Here is a 15,618-nt window from a genome sequence, read left to right as displayed (position 1 = left end):
GAATGGGACGCCTTTAAAGTTGTTATTCGGGGCACATGTATCCGACAAATCGTGGGAGTTCATCGAGTTCTGGAGCGAGACATAAAAAGAACAGAGCAGGCCTTGGCCTCTCTCACGAAGTAGACTAACCCTGATGGAGGCGCGACGGCCGAATCGCCACTGCAAAAATGGCCTATGAAGAGGCTTTCGCAAGCTTGCGTAGGTACAACTTCGCGGTGTACGCAGTGTGTGTTCACAGGGAGGGCGACAGGGCGGGAAAGCTTCTGGCGTGGATGGCCAAGCAAGACTCGGCTCTTCCTCCCGTCACGGCCGTTCGTAATGCTCGAGGTATCTTGTTATACTCCCAAGACTCTATACTGACTGCCTTTCTGGAGCATTACACGTCACTATATGCCTGTCGGGCTCCGATAAGTGAGGAGGCCCTTTTCCACCTCCTGGCTCGTCATCAGCTACCCGAGATGTTGATGACCCCATCAGAGCAACGGAGATCAGACATGCTATGAAGGCATTGGCTACCCACAAGGCCCCCGGATTGGACGGCCTCCCGTTGGAATTTTACAGCACCTTTGCATCCCAGTTGGTCCCCCAGCTGGAGAGGCAATTCCAAGCAGCCTTGGATGGAGGCGCTCTGCCTCAGTCCATGTGGGAATCGGTCATAGTGTCTCTCCTTAAACCGGATAGGGATCCCCATCAGTTGGGTTCTTCCCGGCCCATAGCCCTTTTACCCGCGGACTATAAAATCTATGGGAAGGTTCTGGCGGATAGGTACGCCACCATCCTTCCACAGTTGATCCATCCTGATCAGAATGGATTTGTGCTGGGCAGGAACACTTCCTCCAATATCCAGCAGCTGTTCCACGTGCAGGACCAGATCCGGGATCATTTTCCGCCTGCGGCATGTCTGGTCCTGGATCTGGAAAAAGCCTTTGATTCTCTATCATGGGTATATTTATTTCGGGTCTTGCAGCAAGCGGGGATAGGTCCTCGCCTTCAGGCATATACTAGGCTTATGTACACCGCGCCCACATCCAGAGTTAGGATAGGCCCCCTTATCTCCGCCACCTTTTCGGTCTGCTGTGGCACCCGTCAGGGCTGTCCATTATCCCCCCTCCTCTTCGCCATGGCGATGAAGCCTTTGGCAGCCTGTCTTCGGGCCGACGGGGAGGAGTGGGGACTTCCTATTGCCAATTCCGTGCATGCAGTGTCCTTATATGCTGACGATGTCCTCATATATGTTCGAGATATTGCAGCGGATCTCACCCCTATAACGCGCATCTTGCAGGACTTTGAGGATGTGGCCAGACTACGCGTTAACTGGGCCAAGTCCACAGTTTATCCCCTGGTGCAGGCAATGCCTCAGTGCCAGCTGCGGTTGGGTAATGTTAACATTTCGTGGAGTCCTCAAGCAGTACGGTACCTGGTAGTTCATCTGTATCACACGCCGCAGGACATCTACGAGGGCAACTATCGAAGGCTGATGGCAGGCATTAGATCGACCATACACTTCTGGAAAAGTCTTAAGCTCACAGTTGCGGGTAAGATAGCGGTTGCCAAAATGTTCCTAGTCCCATGACTCCTATACCTCTTTTCTAACCTCCCGGTCGTTCCCCTTCGTTCGTTCTTCAGCGAGCTGGACACCTTACTGGAGACCCTTATCTGGGGCACTGGCCACAGGTGCATCGCCCTGGCAAAGTTACAGTTGCCTATTGACCAAGGAGGGCTGGCTACGCCATCTTTTGAGGCTTACTTTCTGGCCGCCCAATTACAATGGGTGTCCCGCTGGACGGCGGGTCGAGCGCAACGAGAGTTGACCACGGCAGTTGGACAAGTGCAGACTCGTGCTGTCCACTGCATGCACCCCCCCCGACCAAGCCGCGTCAATTGATAACGGCGCGCGCCTGTCTTGCACGCATCTACAGAATGAATCGAGCTGTGCCCTGTGGTTCTGAAAATTCTGGACTCGTGTAATAAACTTTGTCGTAGCATGACGATTTTTATATCAAAAGACCGAGAATGGCTAGTACACTATGTACAAGCATTTTCGTCATATTCCAGTAACGATTTCACCTCGAATTCGTCGCTTTCGTCCTGAACCCTTGACTTCTATTTTGTGTACCGCAGCCATTTTGTGAGTTGCCCTTACATAGGCTTATAACTACAGCCAAATTTGATTCCGAAGGACACGTACACCTTAATTGACTTCCCTGTGACCTGGGCAAGCTGAAACCATTGCCCCAGGCCGAACCTGCCCGGCCAGTTCCTTTCCCAGTGGCCGAGCGAGATAGCATCAAGGCACGACATGCCATAAACCCTTTTCATCGCACACACATCCTGCCTAATCTTGCTCACACCTGTCCCTGTTTCTTTACATACGACTTGCTTTACGAGGAGGAGGTGCCCGTTTTTATTGGGGGTCCACCGATATCTGATGAAAATGTTGGGCCTTGCCGGGTAATTTGTTATGGGCTGGACGAACAGAAATATGGGCTTGTCATCATGACTCTGCTTTATCTTTGTAGTGAAAACATGTGAATGGTCTAATGAAATGTAAGGAATGTTTGCCTAAAGCTTAATATTTTGTATAAAAAGAGAAGCCTGGCTTGGTAAGATTGAACAGTCTCCAGAGAATATACATGTGTTGTACTTCTAGGACGCCTGTTACTTGGTTGCAGCCAATAAATTTGATCCTTGACTTCACCTAGAAGACTCTGAGTTTCTGTGTCTGAATCAGGAAAGTACTCGAGGTCTTTGGGTGTTGTCCCTGGCACCGCTGGGTTACCGGTTCAGTACCGGTTCTGAAAAACCCAGTACCTCAGCTGGCGCCCAACGTGGGGCGATACCAACGGTACCGGTCCAAGCCAGAGGTTCGTGAGGAGCTTCGTGTGAAAATTCTGGAGGAAGGCCGCCACTTCATCGACCCCTGCATGTCGACGTGGTCTGAAAGTCTTTGCTGCGAGGTTCCCCGCTTCCCGACGGCTACAAAGGACTGCTGCCCTGGCTATCGCCCTGATTTGGACCCTTGACGATTGGTAGAGCGAAACGATAGACGAGTCTTCTGGTGATGTCATCGATATCTCAGTTAAGTATAAGTGGAGCGTCTCCCAGTCCTTAGTTGGTTCTTAGTTTTGGGTATCCCTTCGGGATCTTTGATTTGGAACTTGCAAGTACCAAAGCCGAAGGACTCGTGTATTCACGAGAATATCGTATTTGATAATCCTTTAAAGTTTGAAGCTAGACTAGAAAGCGAAGATGCCTGGTCTTAGCAGACTTGGAAATTTGTTTTGTTGTGGTAGTAATCGGGATTCCCGATTGGAGGACTCGTGTCCGGTTCCTCCGATTGGAACTCCAACTTATGAATTGTATTTGAAACATGGAGTAGGCCCCATCACGTATAATGAATTGTGGATCAAGTACACCAGAAAAGATGGTGCTTTAAAATGGCCCCAATATGGTAGCTTTGACACGGAAATCTTAGATAATCTCGAAGTTTAACTCTTCAAGAAGAAAGCCCGGCCGGCGAAGTTTGACTCTTTCCACCTATGGCGTAAGGAAGCCAAACAGAAGGAAATTAAATTAGCGAAGAAAAATAAGAGAGAAAGGGGTATTTCGATAATGCAAGCTGCTATGCAGTTTAAAGATAACGAAGAGGAACAGATGAGTGAACAGTTGCACAGGCAACGTAAAATGGTAATCGATAAATGCTATCCAGTTTTGCCGCCTCTTCAGCAAGATACAGCAAAAGACCTTGAAAAAGATCCCCTAATGTCACATTTGTTGAGTTCGCCACCCCCTTATGCCAAAAATGCTACGGCACCTCCGCAGCCTTTAGCTGCGCAACCTGTGATTGCATTGCCTCCTGCTCCTCTACAGCACCCACCAGCTGCTCTTCAGCTGGCTCCTGCTCCTCCGGTGCAGCCTCCTCAAGGGCCACCGGCTTTGACATCTGCTTTTCCTATACTTCCTACAACTTTGACTACTTTAACGACTACCACTCCTGGTACTCCTCCTGACACTGCTTCTGCATCTGCCTTGGCTCACCCTGCTTTTCTGCTTGTCTTTTCATCAACTTCTCCTTCTGTTCGACAAAGAGTGGCTAGCACTGTCAGTAGTCTCCAACATCCTTTCTTTGGGGCGACGAGTACGACCCCTACCTCTGAGCGTAAGCAGTTGCGTAGTCAACTGCCTGATTCTAGGGAGAAGGAAACGTTGAATTGTTTGGCACATAAATGGGTTACTGAGCCGGAAAAATATGATTTAGAATGTGTCATGGATGTCTTCCATCAGTGGGAAGCATCGAAGCAGAGATACGTTTTTGAAAAAATGTGTACTTTTCTGTGTGAAGATTTAGAGGACAATGATTTGGACTCTAATCTGCCCGAGTTGAGCCATGTACGATTCGAGTTTTCAAAAGGCGCAATTGTGGGTTCGGATGTTAAGAAAGCAGTTGCGACATTGTTGTCGCTTAGGACTGAAGGTGTTTCTAAGTCGTTGTTTGAGTCTGATTCTTCTGTTAAGAAGAAGGCGAGACAATATCCCATGAGAGAAGTTCCTCCGGTATGGAAGGACGCCGTTGCGGCTGATCTAGCTAATCACGTTGATGCTGTCCCAGCAAATTTTCAGCGTGTGTGGGTACATGTTCCATGGAAACGAGCTGATGTTTTGGCTCTTAAGCAGACATTTCCTGATCCCCGTAAAAATCCTGCAGGGTATTACAAGGAATTGTCACAGACTGCAGGCTCTTGCATTATGAATTTAGCCGACATAGACATGTTGTTTGGGAATGTTGTTCCACAGCCTTTATGGGGTAAGATTCGTCATGCAGACCATGATCAGGAGTTAGGTGACTCATGGGCTAATATTACTGCTGTCGATGCCCGACAAGTTGGTGGTGCTAAACCTGAGCCTTTAGTAGCAGAACTCCCTGGTAAGATAATTGATTACATGAAAACTTTAATGCCTGCGATGCGTGTGAATTGGGATAAATTGTCTGTGTGTAAGCAGAAGAAGGATGAAACGGTGTCAGATTTCTTCACCAGGTTTGAAGAGACGTTTGTCGACCACAGTGGTCAAGATATGAGTACAGAAGGTGGTCAGCGGTTGTTCGTCGACAAGTTTGTGCACAATCTGCTTCCCGAGTTGTGTAAAAAGTTGAAAGACTCAGAAAGTTCTTGGGCAGTTTCCTCTTCAGCACAGATATTGGCTACTGCCCAGTACTACGAAAATAGGGACAAGGACGAGAAAGATAGAGCAGAGAAGAAAACTAAAGAGTTGAAAACGAAGGTTCTATTACAGCAAGCATATCCGCCACGTGGTGGTCAAAGTAATAGTGGTCAGAGTAACTATCAGAATAATTTTCAGCAACCTCAACAGTTTCAGAGGAACTCGCAAAGAGTCGAGTATACTCAACCACGTGTCCCCGTAGGTCCCAATCAGTGTTCATATTGTAAGGAAGAGGGTCATTTTAAGTATAGTTGCCCTATTTTGTTACAGCGCGCAAATGGTGTTTCTGGCTCAAGAGGTCGAGGTGTTCAACAAGCACCTAGAGGTAGAGGACGTGGAAACCTCCCCCAGAACGCTCGTTCCTTTCCGTCTCAAAATTCAATGAATAGTTTTGATCAGCAGAATAACGCATCTGGTAGGACGGCTCAGTACTATGCTGATGATTACTATGCAGAAGATGAGCATGTGGAAGGTAATGATTGCTAGGACAGCCATAGACAAAGAGAGGGAGTTGTTTCAGTTCCAGTAGATCAGAGTGGACCTTACGTTGAGGTGATTACATCAGGTGTGTCAGAGCCTTTTCTGTTGGATACTGGTGCTACAAAGAGTTCTATAATGCACTCCAAACTCCCTGGCGCACCTTTGTCTGGCGAAACAAATGTATCTGTAGGTTTTTCTGGCGCCCCGGTTAGGAATCCGATTTCTGACCCTTTGTCTCTTTCTGTTGGTCCTTGTGAATTCAAAGCACCCCTTATTCTGACGACAGGTTGTGGAGAAAACTTGTTGGGATTGGATCTGTTAAAAAGATTGTATGCAACTTTGTACTGTTCTCCTTCGGGAGTACAACTTACACTGGGTAAGAAAGTGGTTTCTCCAATGTATTTGTCAAGGGACAAACTCCCGACAGAATTGTCGTTTCTTCCTGAATTTCTTTGGGCTACGGGTCCTAATGATGTGGGTCTTTTGGAAATACCACCATATGTTGTAACATTGAAAGCCAATGTTAAAATGCCACGAATTCCCCAATACAAAATCTCTAGTGAAGGTGAAAAAGCGTTGTTAGCGATCATTTACGATCTGATTGAAAAAGATGTAATTGAAGAGACAAGAGGCAACGGTTGCAATAGCCCTGTTCTGCCTGTTTTGAAGCGAACTGACCCGTCCCAGCCACCTGTTTTCAGATTTGTGATTGATCTTAGAGAGGTCAATAAAATAGTTGTGCCACAATTTCCAGTTGTTCCTGCCCTATTGACTATGATTCCAGCTTCTGCAACCTGGTTTTCAGTGATTGCCTTGAAGAATGCTTTCTTCAGCATCCCGATTGCTGAGGAAAGAAGGGATATTTTTGGCTTCAGTTTAGGAGGTCGAAGCTTCCGCGTTAAACGCGCTCCCCAGGGCTACTGTGAAAGTCCATCAATATACAGCCAAGCTTTAAAAACACAGCTTGATACGATTGTTTTACCTGATGGCGCTACCCTCATTCAATATGTTGATGATTTGCTTGTTGCTGCAGATACTGAGGAAATCTGTAAAGAAGCCACGTTGTCTTTATTGCGTCATTTGTGTGAGTTGCATCACAAAGTGTCTCTCTCAAAATTGCAATATTGTCGACAAGAAGTGACCTACTTAGGTCATCTCTTATCGAAGGAGGGAAGGAAACTGACCCCAGAAAGAATTCAGGCAATAGCGAAATTGAGTGTGCCAAGAACACAGAGAGAAGTGTGTGCTTTCTTGGGCATTACATCATACTGTAGACAATGGATACCAAATTTTTCGTTGATTGCCAAACCTTTGGTGGCATTAACGTGTAAAGATACACCGAATCCCGTCCCATGGTCTGAAGAGTGTCAGAAAAGTTTTTCCGAATTGCGCACAGCATTATGTTCGGCTCCTGTGTTGGGTACCCCCGACTACAGTAAGCCCTTTACATTGTGTGTCCATGAAAAAGAGGGTTGTGCATTGTCAGTGTTGACACAGTTGTTTGGAGACAAGCAACGTCCATGTGCGTATTTTTCGTCGACTTTGGACCCAGTAGCTAAAGCATTGCAGAGTTGCTTGAGAGTCTGCTGGTCTAGTGATGAATAATACGTTAATTGTGATGGTTCCACATGCAGTAGACACGTTGTTAAACAGAACCAAGACACAGCACTTAACTAGTGCTCGATTGTCAGGTTACGAGTTGACATTGTTAGCGAGTCATGTGCACATAAAAAGATGCAACACTCTTAACCCAGCTTGTTGCCGAGTGTAGAGGAATTAGATGCTTCAGAACAGCATGATTGTTTTCTTAGAACAGAAGAAGAAACGAAAGGGAGAATAGATCTTAGGGACACTCCTCTTGTAAAGTGTGATGGTACCTTATGGGTTGATGGGTCATGCTTCAAGCTTCCGAATGGTGATACGACTGCAGCATATGCTGTCACGACTTTGCATACGATTGTTGAAGCTGCACGTATCCCACATAATTCAGCTCAAGCAGCAGAGTTGATTGCACTCACGAGAGCGTGTGCGTTGTCGAAAGGAATGAAAGTGACCATATATACCGACAGCCAGTATGCATTTGGAGTGGCTCACAGTTTTGGACGATTGTGGAAGGAACGTGGGTTCCTGACTTCGCATGGAGCTAAGATTCAGCATGGTCAGTTGGTGAATGGGCTTCTCGAGTCACTTACTTTGCCCTTGCAAGTTGCGATTGTGAAATGTAGTGCACACAAGAAGGTGACTGATGATGTTGGTCGTGGAAATACATTTGCTGACGAAGTCGCAAAAGAAACAGCGAGGAATGTGATGAGTCGAATGTATGTTGCAGGCCCTGCAAGATGGATTGGTGACGTTGGACTGTGTGAAGACACGATAGAGAGTGTGAAATCGATTCAAGCTGAAGCGACAGAGAAAGAGTTGAGTGTGTGGAGGGAAAGTACGGGTAAAATGGATGCCAATGGTTGCTGGATTGAATTGTCAGAGCATCAGAGATGGTTGTTACCCGATGCGTACGTCCTTGCAGTGGTTACAATGGCCCATGGAATGGCTCACATCAGTGTGAAAGGGATTTGTAAGTTGTTGGCTCCGGTATGGCAAAATGCTGGAATTCCTAAGTGTGCAGAGAATGTGGTCAAGAATTGCATGGTGTGTCTGAAATACAATCCTGGTAGGGGAACCCCAACTCCAGCTGGTCATTTTGCACCTCCTACGTACCCGCGAGGTTTTGCAGCTAGATTTCATCCACATGGAGAGGTGCAACAATTTAAAATATGTACTCGTTGTTGTTTGTGCTTTTTCAAGATGGATAGAAGCCTATCCCCTAAAGGACAACACTGCCCTATTCACAGCTAAAGCCCTTGTGAAAGAGTTCTTCCCTAGGTTTGGAATACCGAGAATGGTCTGGAGTGACAATGGGAGTGAATTTGTGGGTCGAGTGATGAAGAAAGTATGTGAAGGGCTAGGCATTCACCAGAAATTCCACGCTGCAAATCACCCCCAATCAGCTGGACTAGTAGAATGCTACAACGGCACGTTAAAATTTAAACTGGCCAAAATTCAAACGAGCTCTGCTCTTAAATGGCCTGACGCTCTCCCTTTATCACTCCTATCCACCAGAATGACTGTGCCTTCGCGAGTGGGACTTAGTCCTTATGAGATCGTTTTTGGCCGCCCGGCCAACATATGGGGAGTGCCAAGGCCTACAAAGTTCAGTGAAATCGAATACCCTGTTTTGCTTGACTACTTGTACGAATTGACGGCTAAATTGCGTGTTTTACATCAACAGGTGCATGATACACTGCCTCAGGTCTCTGAAGCTCCAGGACACCAGATCGTTCCTGGATCCTGGGTGCTGGTCAAGAACTTTCAGCGAACAAAGAACGACCAGCCCAGGTGGACCGGCCCACACCTCGTCCTTCTTTCAACAAGATCAGCTGTTCGAGTGGAAGGAAAGAAGCACTGGATCCACAGCGTACATTGCCAGAGGGTCCCTTTGCCTCTGCCGTACGACCGGTGGGTCCAGGAGGGTGTCGCCGACTCAGAGACTGAAACCGTGCCTCGTTTTCTGCCGTTCAGTGATGCACGTGTGAAAGGAACAAGTACTGAAAAAGAGAGTGACAATATTTTGCAACCAGCTGTATCACCGTCAGTTCGATTGGACACTTCAGAGCCTGAACTCTTGTTCCGAGACCAGACAGTACCTGGAAAGAAGCGCTATAATTTAAGGCCGAGACCTATGGACAAATAAAGTTTTTTTTCTCCTCTATTTTTGACAGCGCAGCTCACCCATCTGAGAAACTTGCTTATTTTTGTTTTTTGAACCGCCATCCGGGTTCCGCTGCTAGGGTCGCGATTGCCCAAAGTCTTTGGGGTGCAGCTGACGACGTTAGGTCGACAGTTCTGGCTGGTCTAAGGGAGTTGCCCTAGACTGACAGAAGCATTCCTTAGCAGAAACAACCTACCATCGCGAGCAGCACTTTAGAGAGGATGGAGTTTTTCGAGATGGAGAGACCTGCCAAAGAAACGAACTTTAAAAACAGAATATGTAAATTGATGACAAAGAAAAGCTTTTTGATATTGTGCATTTTCATGTTATTCAGTGTGATGATGTTTTTTATAGGATATGTTTTATTCACTTTTCGAGTAACATTTGCACCCACTACATCGCCTACACCTCCTCTTTCTACTGTTTCCTCTCATTCTTTTCAGCCCCTTCCTGAACATGAATCCGCTAGGAGATTAGAGTTTATTAATAACTCCTTCGTTCAACTTTTGCACCAACACCAACTAGTAATGAACCCGACTAACTGTTGGGTGTGTGGTCTTATGCCTCACACAACGGATAAAGGTATTCCCTACCTGGTCCTGCCATTCAGCCACAATGGTTCTGTGTGGGCATACAGAACAATGTTCATCTATGCACACGAAGTCTACCGCCTACGTTCTGTAACAGACAATCCTAAGAATAGTGCTCTAGTTAAGGGTATAGTGGACATGATTAAGGAAGATATTTCCTATGAAACTATCCCGAGAGATGAGACACTAGTATACATAGGATGGAACGTGACCGGATATGGAGCTACTCTGAGTGAGAAACAGCAGGCTAGGAGATCCTCCCCGATTTGGATTGTACCCCATCAGGGTCACCTGTGTCTGCAAGGTAATGGCAAGAATCCCAGAGCTCAGTTAGGGAAGAGTATCTGTACTGAAACGTATGTTTTTGCATCTCAGACTTCCCCTTCATTTTTAGCAGCTAAGGGTACCTATTTCATCTGCCATGATCGAGCCTATACATGGTTGCCCCCTGACTTTTCGGGCACATGTTTTGTTTCGTTCCTGTTGCCTCCCACCTACACCGCAGCGGCAGACTACCACAAGACAAGGATAGTTAGAGGTGTCTTGAGTAAAGAAGTCATTGCAGGACAAGAATTTGGGGACTTCGTAAAGGGTTTTCTGCCATTCTGGGGACCAATGGTTAACAGCAGGAACATAAGGCAATTGACAAGGGTGGTTGAATCCACAGTAGTTGAAACTGCCGGTGCCCTTAGTAACTTGACTGCTGAGCTCCAGTCGGATCGACTTATGACCCTTCAGAACAGGGTCGCGTTAGACGTCATACTTGCAGACCGAGGTGGGGTATGTAAATTGATCCAATCAAGTTGCTGTGTTTTTATTCCAGATAACGCTCCAACAGTGTACCAGGCCATCTCCAAACTGCATAAGATTTCCGAATCTATTCATGTGGATAAAGGAGATTGGTCATTAATGGGATGGTTCTGGGAACTGATATCCGCCTGGGGATGGAAAATTCTGATGGTCATTGGGATGGTCTTAGCCATTCTTTTCCTGTTCTGTCTGTGCGTGTAGTGTGCTGCTGCAATATGTGGCCTCTGTGCTACATCATGTAAAAGGAAACCTGTATCAAGAGACGAGCTAAGTACTAGGATGATGTTAGAGCAACATCTCAATGACTTTAGGAATATAGACCTGGACTCAGATTAGCATGAGGATAGGTTAATTGCATATGTAAGGGCAAAAGGAGGGTGTGTGGTTCTGAAAATTCTGGACTCGTGTAATAAACTTTGTCGTAGCATGACGATTTTTATATCAAAAGACCGAGAATGGCTAGTACACTATGTACAAGCATTTTCGTCATATTCCAGTAACGATTTCACCTCGAATTCGTCACTTTCGTCCTGAACCCTTGACTTCCATTTTGTGTACGGCAGCCATTTTGTGAGTTGCCCTTACATAGGCTTATAACTACAGCCAAATTTGATTCTGAAGGACACGTACACCTTAATTGACTTCCCTGTGACCTGGGCAAGCTGAAACCATTGCCCCAGGCCGAACCTGCCCAGCCAGTTCCTTTCCCAGTGGCCGAGCGAGATAGCATCAAGGCACGACATGCCATAAACCCTTTTCATCGCACACACATCCTGCCTAATCTTGCTCACACCTGTCCCTGTTTCTTTACATACGACTTGCTTTACGAGGAGGAGGTGCCCGTTTTTATTGGGGGTCCACCGATATCTGATGAAAATGTTGGGCCTTGCCGGATAATTTGTTATGGGCTGGACGAACAGAAATATGGGCTTGTCATCATGACTCTGCTTTTTCTTTGTAGTGAAAACATATGAATGGTCTAATGAAATGTAAGGAATGTTTGCCTAAAGCTTAATATTTTGTATAAAAAGAGAAGCCTGGCTTGGTTGCAGCCAATAAATTCGATCCTTGACTTCACCTAGAAGACTCTGAGTTTCTGTGTCTGAATCAGGAAAGTACTCAAGGTCTTTGGGTGTTGTCCCTGGCACCGCTGGGTTACCGGTTCAGTACCGGTTCTGAAAAACCCAGTACCTCAGCCCCCGTATTCCCCCCTCCTGCCTTTGGTAGGGCTACCTAAAGGTCGCGGGTACTACACGGAGAACATGCTGCGCATATGGACGGAGCACGCCCTGACACAGGTTGGGGCCCTCTATTTTAACGGACAACTGCAGACGTTTGAGGCGATCGTGACGGACTTTGAGCTTCCAAGGGGGCAAATCTTGCTACATAGCCAACTGTTAAATGACTGTCGTAAACATTGGCACACGCTAGAGGACGAACCCCCAACACACCCGGTCCTTCAGGCGATCCTACAGATGGCCCGGGGAGGTACCTAGGGGCAGATGTATCATCCCCATCATTTGCGATTCCCAAATAGCGATTTTTAAGGAATCGCTATTTGGGAATTGCAAATTGGGATGTATGTAGAAATTCGCTATTTTTCAGCGATTTCTTAAAATTCCTTAATTGCGATTAGCAAATTGCTAATCGCAATTAACGAATGATTTCCCATTCATTTCTATGGGCCAGGAGGCCCATACGAATGAATGTGAACATATTCTCAATTTGCGATTCTCAATTTGCTAATCGCAAATTGAGAATAATTTCAAGGGTGCAAGGGTGTCTTAAGGACACCCTGCTGCACCCCTGAGATTGATGTATGAACTGTGAGCGTCACATGGCACCTTTAGAATTTTCAAAAAGTGCATTTTTAAAAGAATTTGCAAATTACCACCAACTACAAGTTGGCGGTAATTTGCGATTTCTCAGCCTAAATTCGCAAAGCTTAAATGCTACATACATAGCATTTAAGGAATCACAATTTGCGATTCCTTAAATGCTTGCGCAAAATTAAGGAATCGCAAATTTTGCGATTCCTTAATTTTGCGGTGTGATTTTTTGATGCATCGCATTTGCCGATTTTTTTGTCGCAAACGCTGCTTTTTTGCGAATCGCAGCGTTTGCGACAAAAAAAATGGATGATACATCTGCCCCCTAGTTACTTGGATATATAAAGCTATACGTACCCTTCAGCAACCCTCACTTGCATCCCTCAGAGAACAATGGGAAGACGACTTTCGCAGGCCCCTGCATGATAGGGAATGGGTCAAAGCACCAGCATACACCAAGAAAGTCTCCCGCAACTACCGCTTCAAAAACATACAATTACATATCCTTCATCGGGCATATCTCACTCCTGCAAAGCTTCAGAAGTACTTCCCTGATGGCGCCTTCGTATGCCTAAGATGTCGGGTACCCGCTGCCTCCTTATTCCAATCTGTGGGACTGTCCGTCCCTCCATAGCTACTGGTGCACCGTCCATACTACTCTTGGAACAGTCACGGGCCTCCGGGATCTAAACACGTGGGAAGCTAGTGCCCTTGGTATCGGTAGGCGGCGCAAGCACATGAAACCCGAGATGCGCTTTGCCTCCCTAGTACTCCTTCTGGCCAAGCGATGCATAACAGTGCACTGGAAGGCACCTGCCAATCCCCCTCTGGCAGCGTGGGTGGGTGCAGTCAAGAAATGGGGTGCAGCGGAGGAAGGCATACTGCACGAGGAGGACGCCAGAGGAATTTGCAAACACCCAATTTCAATGCCCTGGGTCATGCTACTTCACTCGTTTACGCATGAATTGGATGCAGCAGCGGACACAGTGGGAGGTGGTTCCCCCATGCCCTCTTCAGCCCCAGGGGTTGATCGGAAGGGAATGCAACGGGCTCAAGTACCTGCTGGGCCTGTCCGAATAGAAGTCATCGACTCACCGCCACATCCCCGCGTAGATGGCCCCTAGTGCTGCCCCCCTCCCCCTTCCCCGGCCAGACTCGGCGCAAGTCTATCAAGATATCCCGCAATAGTGCAGCTCTCAGGCGTGCCCACATGTGTAAATCCAGCATACGACACAGTGCATCCCAGTTTATATGTTTTATTATCCCGAGTTCATTTATGGTTTATGTAAGGCAGAAGTTCCAAATCCCCTACGAGCTCGCGTATGGGGAGACATTACATCACACGCCCCTAACGTGGCCTGGAATGCAACATCTGGGCGGGTACCCTGCATACGGACATAGACTCGTGAGGGACATTATCACTTACTGAACTGAACGATACTGGTATAATCGTCTTCAACCCCTATGATGGGGGTTGCGGTAAATGGTCCCCATGCGGGATCAATTTGTTTGTCGAAATCATCGACCATGAAAGATATGCTGTATGTTATAAAGGAAAAAATGGCAATAAAAATGTTTTACAAAAAAAATGGATGTTCTGTTAAATAGATAACTTTATTTTCCTTTTCTTTTTACTGTAACAATAGTATCAATCGTTATATTGTAATAGATTGTCCTATTGTTACAGAAGAGGAACAGGAGATTTTTCGGCTCCATCTGTAATACAGATTAGGAAACATAAGAACGTGCTTGATCAGATATGTTTTTAGGGAACATATTTTACGAAATTTCAGAATAAAAAATATAGCTGTCATACATAATTTGTTACTTTAAATATTTGATAAACCCTACATTTCTGAATGTTATTTTCTAATTTCTATTCTTCTCATTTGCGGTTCCTATTCACCTTCTCCATAAAAAATATATAGGACCAGTTCTGTATATTATATTAGTACCATCCTATATATTCTTAACTGAGTATGTGATTTGTTAGCGGAACAGTGTGAATTCTACAAAATACAAATTTGAAAAATATTTATGCATACATTTCTATGTAATATGAAGTCACTTGTATTTAACTGTTTTTTACTTGTTCTCCTGACCTCAGATAATGTAGTGCAGGAGTGTTTGTTGTAGCACTTCTCTTCTACTTTATCTAAAAATAACTGATGTCCTCTTACATTATCAAGAATATGGGGCAACACTTTTACAAACTATAGCAGAAAAAAGGAGGATATGGCCACGCTTAACTGATATTTTCTGAAATTGCATTTTTTACTGTCACCCCTTTCATATATACAGCGTAAGTTTCTGAAGAAAGTTTATTTGTATTTGCTAAATAAAAACTGTTTCAAACCTAGACTGAATTTTTTTCTGCGCAACCACACCTACCCATCAGAAAAGTAAACTCCACTTTATAAGTAAATAGTGCTCCTGGAAAGTATCCCACCCGTAAACTTGATAAAAAAAACACCGCAAGACACTGTCATTTTTCCGCCGTGATTTGTACAGCACACAGCTATTATATAAATGGCCCTTAAAACATATAAGAATACATTTTACCTTCATAATCCCTGTCCACCACTTTGTGACCACTGTACAGAGTTAATAGTGTTTCTAAACTCCCCTCTTTCTTTTCTCATACTCCTTTGGAAGTGCCTCACAAAATCACTCACAACAGTGAACTGTTCCCACCCAATAAGGAATAAACTTGTGCTTGAAACACTTTAGCTAATATAATGTCCATGTTGTTCGCAGAGGAGGAAGGAATGACTGCCAAAACTTCTACTTTTAATGCTTCATAGCCAATGAACATTAAGCTTCGTAAGGTTCCGCTTGGAACACGTTACCCAATGAAATGTCCCTAATACTCCGCAAAGAGGGAAGAAATCCCTGACAACACTTCTACTTTCAACAGTTTACA

The sequence above is a fragment of the Lissotriton helveticus genome, chromosome 3_1, assembly GCF_964261635.1.
Source record: "Lissotriton helveticus chromosome 3_1, aLisHel1.1, whole genome shotgun sequence".
NCBI classification, from domain to species: domain Eukaryota; kingdom Metazoa; phylum Chordata; class Amphibia; order Caudata; family Salamandridae; genus Lissotriton; species Lissotriton helveticus.
This window is presented reverse-complemented; position numbering follows the sequence as displayed.